The following is an 8,929-nucleotide window of genomic DNA, read 5'->3' as shown; positions in this document are numbered from 1 at the left end:
TGGTAATCCGATTTAGCACGTTACCAACAGATTTATATTTTATCGCCGTGCAATTATTGATCTATTTGGCGATGTGTTTCCAACTGTCTGTCCGTCATGTTAACGAGTAAAGAATAAATGCAGCTCGGTGATATGACATTAAGCAGTAAATGAAGGCAGTGAAAAATTCGAGAAAGTTTTTGCCAAATTTAATTTAGACAAACCTGATCTATTACATCTCATCTTCAAATCTATACAAATTTCTGGCCTAGGTAGCACTAAGTGTTGCCTGGTACAATCTGACATTTCCATTGGGAAGTTTGAAGGTTTCTGGCATAATAGTACTCAGATTATTTTGACTTACGACCATCATTTGTGTTATTAACAGTCAAAAACAAGTAAAAAGGCATTAAGTTCGCCCGGGCTGAACTTTGGATACCCACGGGTATATATGGAAACCACCTTTCGTCGCAAACAGTTAAAAATTTGATAGTTTATGTACCCAAATTCAGCACGGACATTGAGTGATCTACTAAATACAAGTCACTGTTGAATTTTGTACTTTAAATTTCAACGAAATCGGGTAATAAATAAAGCTTTTATGAGCTTCAGACCCTTAATCGGCATATCGGTCTATATGACAGCTATATCCAAATACAGTCCGATCCGAACCATATTTGGGAAGGATATCAGGAGACCTAAAACTACCCACTCTATATGGCAGCTATATCTAAATATAGACCGACTTCAACCATATTAAGCTCGGATATCGGGAGGCTCAAAACAACTCACTGTTTTGAATTTCAGTGAAATCGGGTAATAAATAAAGCTTTTATGGACTTCAGACCCTTTATCGGCAGATCGGTCTATATGACAGTTATATCTAAATATAGTCCGATGTGAACCATATTTGGGTCCTATGTAGGGAAACGAAAAACTACTCTCGGTTTAAAATTTCAGCGAAATCGTTTAAAAATGATGCTTTTATGGGCGTCAGACCCTTTATTTGGAGATCGGTCTATATGGCAGCTATATATAAATATAGTCCGATTTAATTCATATTAAGGTCAGATGTCCGGAGGCTTAAAATAACCCGGTGTTTCAAATTTCAGCAAAATCGGGTAATAAACAAAGTTTTTATGGGCTTCAGACCCTTTATCGGCAGATCGGTATATATGACGATCAGTCTATAGTCCGATCTAAACCATATTTGGGTCCTATGTTGGGGGTCTAAAACTACTTACTGTTTCAAATTTCAGCGAAATCGGTTGACAAATAAAGCTTTTATGCGCTTCAGAACCTTTATCGGGAGATCGGTCTATATGGGAACTTTATCAAAATATAGTCCGATCTGAACCATATTTAGGTCAGATGTCGAGAAGCCTTAAGCTACTCACGGCTTCAAATTTCAGCGAAATCGGATAAAAAATAAAGCATTTATGGGCATTAGACCCTTTATCGGCAGATCACTCTATATCCGTTTTGGATCGTCCAAGAACTTAACTAGCGTGCATTAAAAAACCGTAGCTGTGCCAAATTTCAGCTCAATATCTCAATTTTTGAAGGCTGTAGAGTGATTACAACAGACGGACGGACAGACACACGGACATCGTTAAATCGTCTTAGAATTTTACTACGATCCGAAATATATATACTTTGTAGGGTCGGAAATTGATTTTTCGATGTTGTTGCAAACGGAATGATTAAATTAATATATACACCCTACCCTACGGTGTAAAAAATGTAATTAACTGGTGAAATTTTTCGTGCGACCATTTTTCACAAAAGTTGTGGATTATCACAACAAGAGCGCATTGATGAACTTCAATTCTTGTATGGTTAAGAAGCACTCACCTATAGCACTGTGAAAAACTGGTAAAACGAATTCAGTCTTGGCCGACGCCGAATTCCGTGAAGACCGTCCAAAAATTGCTGTTATACCAGAGACAATAGATGTGATGCGTGAACTTATAATGCAAGATCATCATGTGACATACCATTTCCTTCACCAGCATACATTCGATATTGCATGAACACCCTGCAGAAAAAAGGTTTGTTCTCGTGGATTTCCTAAACTTGACAATCGCCCAAAAAAAAGGCTCACGTCGATTAGTGCGAAGAAATATTGAAAAAATACGATCGCGGTGCTGAAAATACGTTTAAACCCCGTTTACACTGCTCATTAAATCCGGATTGAAGGCTCTCGTCAGCTGATTTTATAAAGGGAAAACAGATGATAGAGCCATCACATCCGGATTTAAAGAGCAGTATAAACGGGCTTTTTTAAGATCGTCACAGGTGGCGAATAGTGGATCTATGCGCATGAGCTCAACATAAAAAACAACAATCGACCGTGTGGGTCTTCGAAGTCTTGCCAAATCCAACGAATGTTGTTTATAGAAGAAGCACTTCGAAGCAAATGGTCGCCTGTTTCTTCGGCAAAACTGATCAAGTGGCGACTGTTTCGCTGGAGTAACTTAGGACGGTCAATCCTGAGTGGTACATCACTCGTTTTAAAAATTAAAAAAAGAGTTAATATTAAAACATTTTTTGAATCAAAATAAAATTGCAAAAGATATATTAACATTTTATAGTGGTTTAAAAGTTATGGTCTGGCAAGACCATGTCCGCTCAACAACGTATTTAAAAATGTCCGCATATCCTTTATTCTTTGTAATACAAGGGTTTTTTTCTGCTAGATTTGTATCATGTGGCGTATGAGTATACGAATTAAAGAAGTCGATCATACGTACCCATGTACCAAAAAATTTTTTCATTACCTTGACTAATATCACCTATTACAGTGGTTAACACGATTTTTGTTTCCTCTGATTGTTGTATTGTTTCTATCTCAAATTGGCGCGTTATATACGGTGTAGTTTTTCCCAATAGCTCTTGTGTTCGAGATATAGCTTAGGGTCATTATTTACGGTTTTTAGCCAAATTGTAGTTATTTTGACACAAAAAATGGGTACGTAAATAAGCAGAATTGTCGATTTTGGGGTGAAGACCAGCCAGAAGCATTGCAAGTGCTATCAATGCATCCAAAATGGAAGAGCTTGACATGCATGACATGTGGTTTCAACAAGACAGTGCCACATGCCACACAGCACGCGTAACAATGGACATTGAGGAGCGAGATCGATGAAAATTTTATTTCACGTTCGGGACCGGTCAACTGGCGGCCTAGATGGTGCAATTTAACGCCTTTAGACTATTGTTTATGGGGCTATGTTAAAGCCCGCTTCTATTGACGCATTGGAAGACAACATTGAAGCTTTTATTTGTGAGATACCAACCGAAATGTTTGAAAGAGTATGTCAAAATTGGACTAAGCGGATGGACCATTTGAGGCGCAGTCACGGTCAACATTTGCAAGAAATAATTTTCAAACATTAAATTATGTGGACCGTACTATTGATTCTAATAAAGTTTTTATGCATTTTTCTGAATTTTATGTGAATCTGAATTTCATGTGTGTGTGAAAAACTTTCCTAATGCTCTTAAAAAATCACCCTTTATAATGCCCTATATCTAAGCCAGTGTGGATTATGCATTGTGTGAACCATTATTTGATAAAAACCAGTAAGGAAAAGCAAAAGTCGGGCGGTGCCGTCTTTATAATACCCTACACCTACCCTATAAGTACAATGTGGGAGCTGTATTTAATTCTGAACCAATTTTGATGGACCTCCGCGGATGTTTTCAGATGGTTATTAAAGAATCCGTATAAAATTTCGAGCAAATATGTTCATACTGTAAATACGGTGGACAAATGACAACATTATTGCAAATTAGCCAAAAACTGATGAACATGTATATGGGAGCTACATCTAAATCTGAACCGATTTTGACCAAACTTCTTAAATATTGTGGTAGGCAAAGAGGCAAGAGTTGTGCACAATTTTTGCAATATTGGCCAATAATGCGATGGCAGTGACCCTAGAAGTAAATCTAAAGCTGCCATAAAAATATGGCAGCTATATATAAATCTGACCCCTTTTTTATGAAATTCATCAGTCATTTTAAAAAACATAACAGAATCCTTCCGGCCAAATTTTGAGAGAATTGGTTAACAATGAGCACTTTGTTGCATTATAACAGCAAATCGGACGAACATATATACAGCGGTCAAAAAAAGTATTCATCATTCAATGTTTTTTTTTTTAATAAGTCTACAAAAGACAATTGGAATAAAAACATATTAAACTAATGATGCAGTAGTGCTTGTGTGATATATATGTACACAATTTCATTGTTTTTAAAGAAAAAAATAGTATTTATTGGAACAAAAAGGGCCATTTTACAGCTGAACACAAAAAATTAAACAAAAAAAGTATTCATCATTGCAAAAAAACAAAAAAATAAATAACATAATTTAAAAAAATTAATACTTTGTTATTCGACCACCGCGTCTTATAACTTCTTTTAAACGGTTTGACATCGATTGGACTAATTTAGCGGTTATATTTTGGTCTATATTAGTCCATTCCTCCATTATCACCTGTTGCATTTGACTCTTGCTCGAAAAATTGCGCGTTCTCAATTTGCGTTCGAGATGTTCCCAAAGATGTTCAATTGGGTTCAAGTCGGGACTTTGAGGAGGAGTTTTAATGACTTTGGGGCAGTTATACAGCATCCACATCTTGGTATTTAAAGCAGAATGTTTGGGGTCATTATCTTGATAATATTGAAAGTTATTACCTAGCCCAAGTTTTACAGCACTATCTTTTAAATTCCTCTTTAAAATGTCAATGTAATACTTATGATCCATTACTCCATTAATAATTTCAAGATTTCCCGCTCCTGAAGCCGCCATACACCCCCAAACCATTAAACCACCTCCACCATGTTTTACAGTAGCAACTGTGTTTCGTTCTTCAAGCTCTGTATTTGGTTTTCTGTACACTATGACCTTTCCATCGCACCCAAAAAGATTAAACTTGCTCTCGTCTGCAAAAATGACTGTTTTCCAAAATGATTCGGGCTGTTTTACATACATTTTTGCGAAGTTTAGCCTTTTCACTCGCTTTATTTTATTTATAAAGGGCTTCTTACGTGCAGTTCTTCCTCTGTAACTATGCCTTTTGAGTGTATTTCGAATTGTTTGTGTAGTAACTTCCTTCCCTAAATATTCCATAGTGTTTTTACGAAGAATGGTCGCATTTGTCTTCGGAGTTTTCTGAACTTGCCGCACTAGCCAACGCACATCTCCAACTGAAAGTGCTTTTGGTCGACCAGATCTTGGTTTATTGTCAACAGTTTTCGTTTCTGTCCACTTTCTGATGATGGATTGTATAGTAGATCGTGGTCTATTTAATATTTCACTGATAGTTTTTTGAGTTAAACCATTCCTGTGGTGTTTTATTATCAAAACTTTTACCTCATCAGAAACCTCGTTTTGCTTACGACCCATTTTGACAAAAACTATATTTTCAATGAAATTAAATATTTGCTGTCAAGGGCAAAGCCTCCTTTACTAAATAAAACAGAAAAGGGGGATTCCCAAATAATATTTGAATTTGACTTTGATGATAGCACATCAATGATGAATACTTTTTTTGTTCTGTTTTTGGTGTTATTATATAAAATTGCATTTTTTGCGCTAATTAAATTTATTTTTTGAATTTATTTTAAAACATATTACGAAAAATAAACTATTGCATAAAACTGCATTATTTGTTCACTTTAAATTTTCTTCAATTACCCAAAATAAGTGAATTTATTATCAATTTTGCTAATGATGAATACTTTTTTTGACCGCTGTATATATGGAAGCTATATCTAAATCTGAACCGTTTTTTCCAATTTCAATAGGCTTCGTCTCTAGGCCGAAAAACATGCCTGCGCCAAATTTGACGACAATCGGATGATAACTGCGATCTGTACTTTTTACACAAATTAACATGGACAGACAGACGGACATAGCTAAATCGAATCAGAAAGTGATTCTGAGTCGATCGGTATACTTATCAATAGGTATATCTCTCTTTCTTTTGGGTGTTACCAACAAATGCACTAATATAATACCCTGTACCACAGTAGTGGTGTAGAGTATAGAAAGTATTGTATCACTAAAGCTTTGGAGCATCTTTCTTATCTTGTTCCTGTAGTATTAAACAATGGACGAAAAAAATATCAATGTTAGTACAGATTGTCACTAATCTTACTTATTATTGATCCAAAGCGTATATTAGCGAAGAACCAGTTACGTAGGCGAAGAGAAGTTTCTCCATTTAAATTCATTATAAACACTGCCCTAATATTTTATATTTTTGAAGTAAGGTGTTCACTTCAAACTCGATGAAATCTTTTAAGCATCATTAACTTTTTGATACATATTTTCGATTTTTCCAAATAAAAGAATGCCAATTGGGGTTTTGAGTTTTTTTCAAATTAGTCTTTATTTGTAATTAACACAAAGACAGATTGTAATTTTTCATTTGATGCCGATTACATCGAATTCGTATGAAAAGTGTTACACTACATAATTTGTATTTGGGAAATTAAAATCTAACTTTTAAAGATAATTAAATGATTTGTTTTGTTTTCTTTCTTTTGAAATTTAGACAAATTGTGTTATTTAGATCTTATTTGTTTTCGAATTGATATTTTCTAATAAATATGTATTTTATGTTAGGGAATAATTGCATATTACAGATATTTCGTTAAATTATATTGTACAGGGTGGCTGATGAAAGCCGCTACCAAAAAAAAATGTAATAACTTTTTTTCTATTTAATAATAATAATTTAATAATTAATTTAATTAATTAATTAATTAATTTAATTAATAATAATTTAATAATTAATTTAATAATTTAATTTAACATGAATAAAAGAAAAATGTATTCCATACACCGAAAAAAAAATGTAGCAATATTCATCATTGTAGCAATATTCATCAGCCACCCTGTATGTATGTATGTATTGTATGCTTTTTCCAACTAATGAATAACTCTAAAAGTTGACTTATTATTCGATAAGTTTTGTTGCTGTTCTTGTTGTTTGCAATATGATTATTATTATTATATTCGTTATTATTAATAATAATAGCACATATTGCCCCCTGATTAAACTTCAGTCTGAATTCGGATGCACACAAGCGCAATTAGTCATTAGTCATAGGCAAATACTTCCAGGGATTTCTCATACACCTGTTTAATTGTTGTTATCTCTGGAGTGTAATTGTTATTTTTTTTTTTTGCTTTTGTTTTATTTTTGCTGTTGGCAAAATATAGATTATATTCGAATTTGAAGTTACAAAAAAGCTGCTTATTACCTCTTTTTCTTTTTGTTGTTTGGTTTTGTCTTTTCTTTCTTTTATAATCTCTTTAGTTATATGTATGTATGTTCGGTCTTTTGTTTACTTTTACACAAATTGTTTTAATAAATTGTTGCTTGTGGTTGTTTGTTGCTGTTGGTTATTTTTTGTTTGTTTTGGTTTACTGTTGTCCTGTTTTTTGTTGTAAATTAAAAATAGGAAAAAAAAAATCAGAAACTCAAAATATATAAGTATGTATGTAAGAAGTGTCCCTCTATAACATGCAGTAGCTGAAAATGATTTTTAGTTTTGGTTGTTTTTCTTCGTCTTCTTCTGCTTTCTGGTTGCTGTTGTTGTTATTTTGTTGTTGTTTTTTAGTAAATAAGGCTAAATTTTCAATTCTTTTTTTCCAGTTAATACTTAATTTAAAAATTTTGTATCTCTTATTTGAATTTCATCATGTATTTCAAGTTTTTTTCCTTTTCGTTTATTTTTGTCTATTTAAACTTTTTCTTTTCTTTGCTTTCGCTTTGTTTTCATTTCAAATAATCCTTAATGGAAAACGAGGTAGGATTTTTGTTGTTGTTGTATAAAAAATTTATTGGTTATTTATGTTTTGTTTTCTTTTCGTTCAAAGTTGTTTCATTTTATTTTTTGTCGTGTAATCAGAAATAATTAAGTCTGTTCTGCTGGTGAAGTGAAATTTCTTGATTTAAAGTAAGAAAAAATAACTAAAACGGCTTTAATTTCAATAGGAGAAGTTATAGGAAAATTAGGAATGAGGGCTTAAAACAAGCAGAAAAAAATATTTAAATACTTTAAAAATTGGTTTTTCCTAACTTTTTAGTTTTTTAAAGGAAATTTAAAGATGCCTAATTTTTCAACTTTTTGGGGAAGACTTAACTTTGCTTTAAGATTCCTTTACTTAAAATTATGGATTTTTATTAACCCTGGACAGTCATCCTCGAAAATTTTCGACAGAAGAGTCTCAGTGAGAAGTCAGGTGGCACTGGCTCTTAGTTAACATCAGCGTCTGTTCCCAGGTTAGGGGTGGATGGAGGCGAGCGTCGGATCTTGGAGAAGGCGGCTTGCCACAACGAGGTATACATGTCCAATTCCACAAAAAACATGCGTTTGGGGCGCTGGGCCAGTAACCCGCCCCCGGAAAAATATAAGAACTACTATGAGAAACAAAGGAATAGTAAAATGGGACTAGCCACAATCCGCATAAAAGCCAAATTCTTCAACATCAGCCTTATTTGTGCCCATGCCCCGACGCAGACAAGGATGAGCAGACCAAGAATATTTTCTACGAGCGCCTAGAGAGAGAATATGACTGCAGCCCCGCCCATGATATTAAAATCGTTCTGGGAGATTTTAATGCGAAGACAGGTAAGGAAGACATTTTTGGTCCAACAGTCGGAAAGTTTAGCCTCCACGTTATAACGTCCAGTAATGGGTTGAGACTAATAGATTTCGCCAGATTTCAACAAAAAAATATTCGCAAAGCCACATGGCTGCCACCCGATCAAAACAGGAGAAACCAAATTGATCTCGTTGTGATAGATGGAAGGCATTCATCCAGCGTGTTAGATGTACGATCGATCTGTGGAGCGAATATAGATACGGATCTTTACCTTGTTGCAGCAAAGGTTCGCACTCGTTTGAACATGGGGATGAAAGTACG

This window comes from Stomoxys calcitrans, chromosome 4, assembly GCF_963082655.1.
Source record: "Stomoxys calcitrans chromosome 4, idStoCalc2.1, whole genome shotgun sequence".
NCBI classification, from domain to species: domain Eukaryota; kingdom Metazoa; phylum Arthropoda; class Insecta; order Diptera; family Muscidae; genus Stomoxys; species Stomoxys calcitrans.
This window is presented reverse-complemented; position numbering follows the sequence as displayed.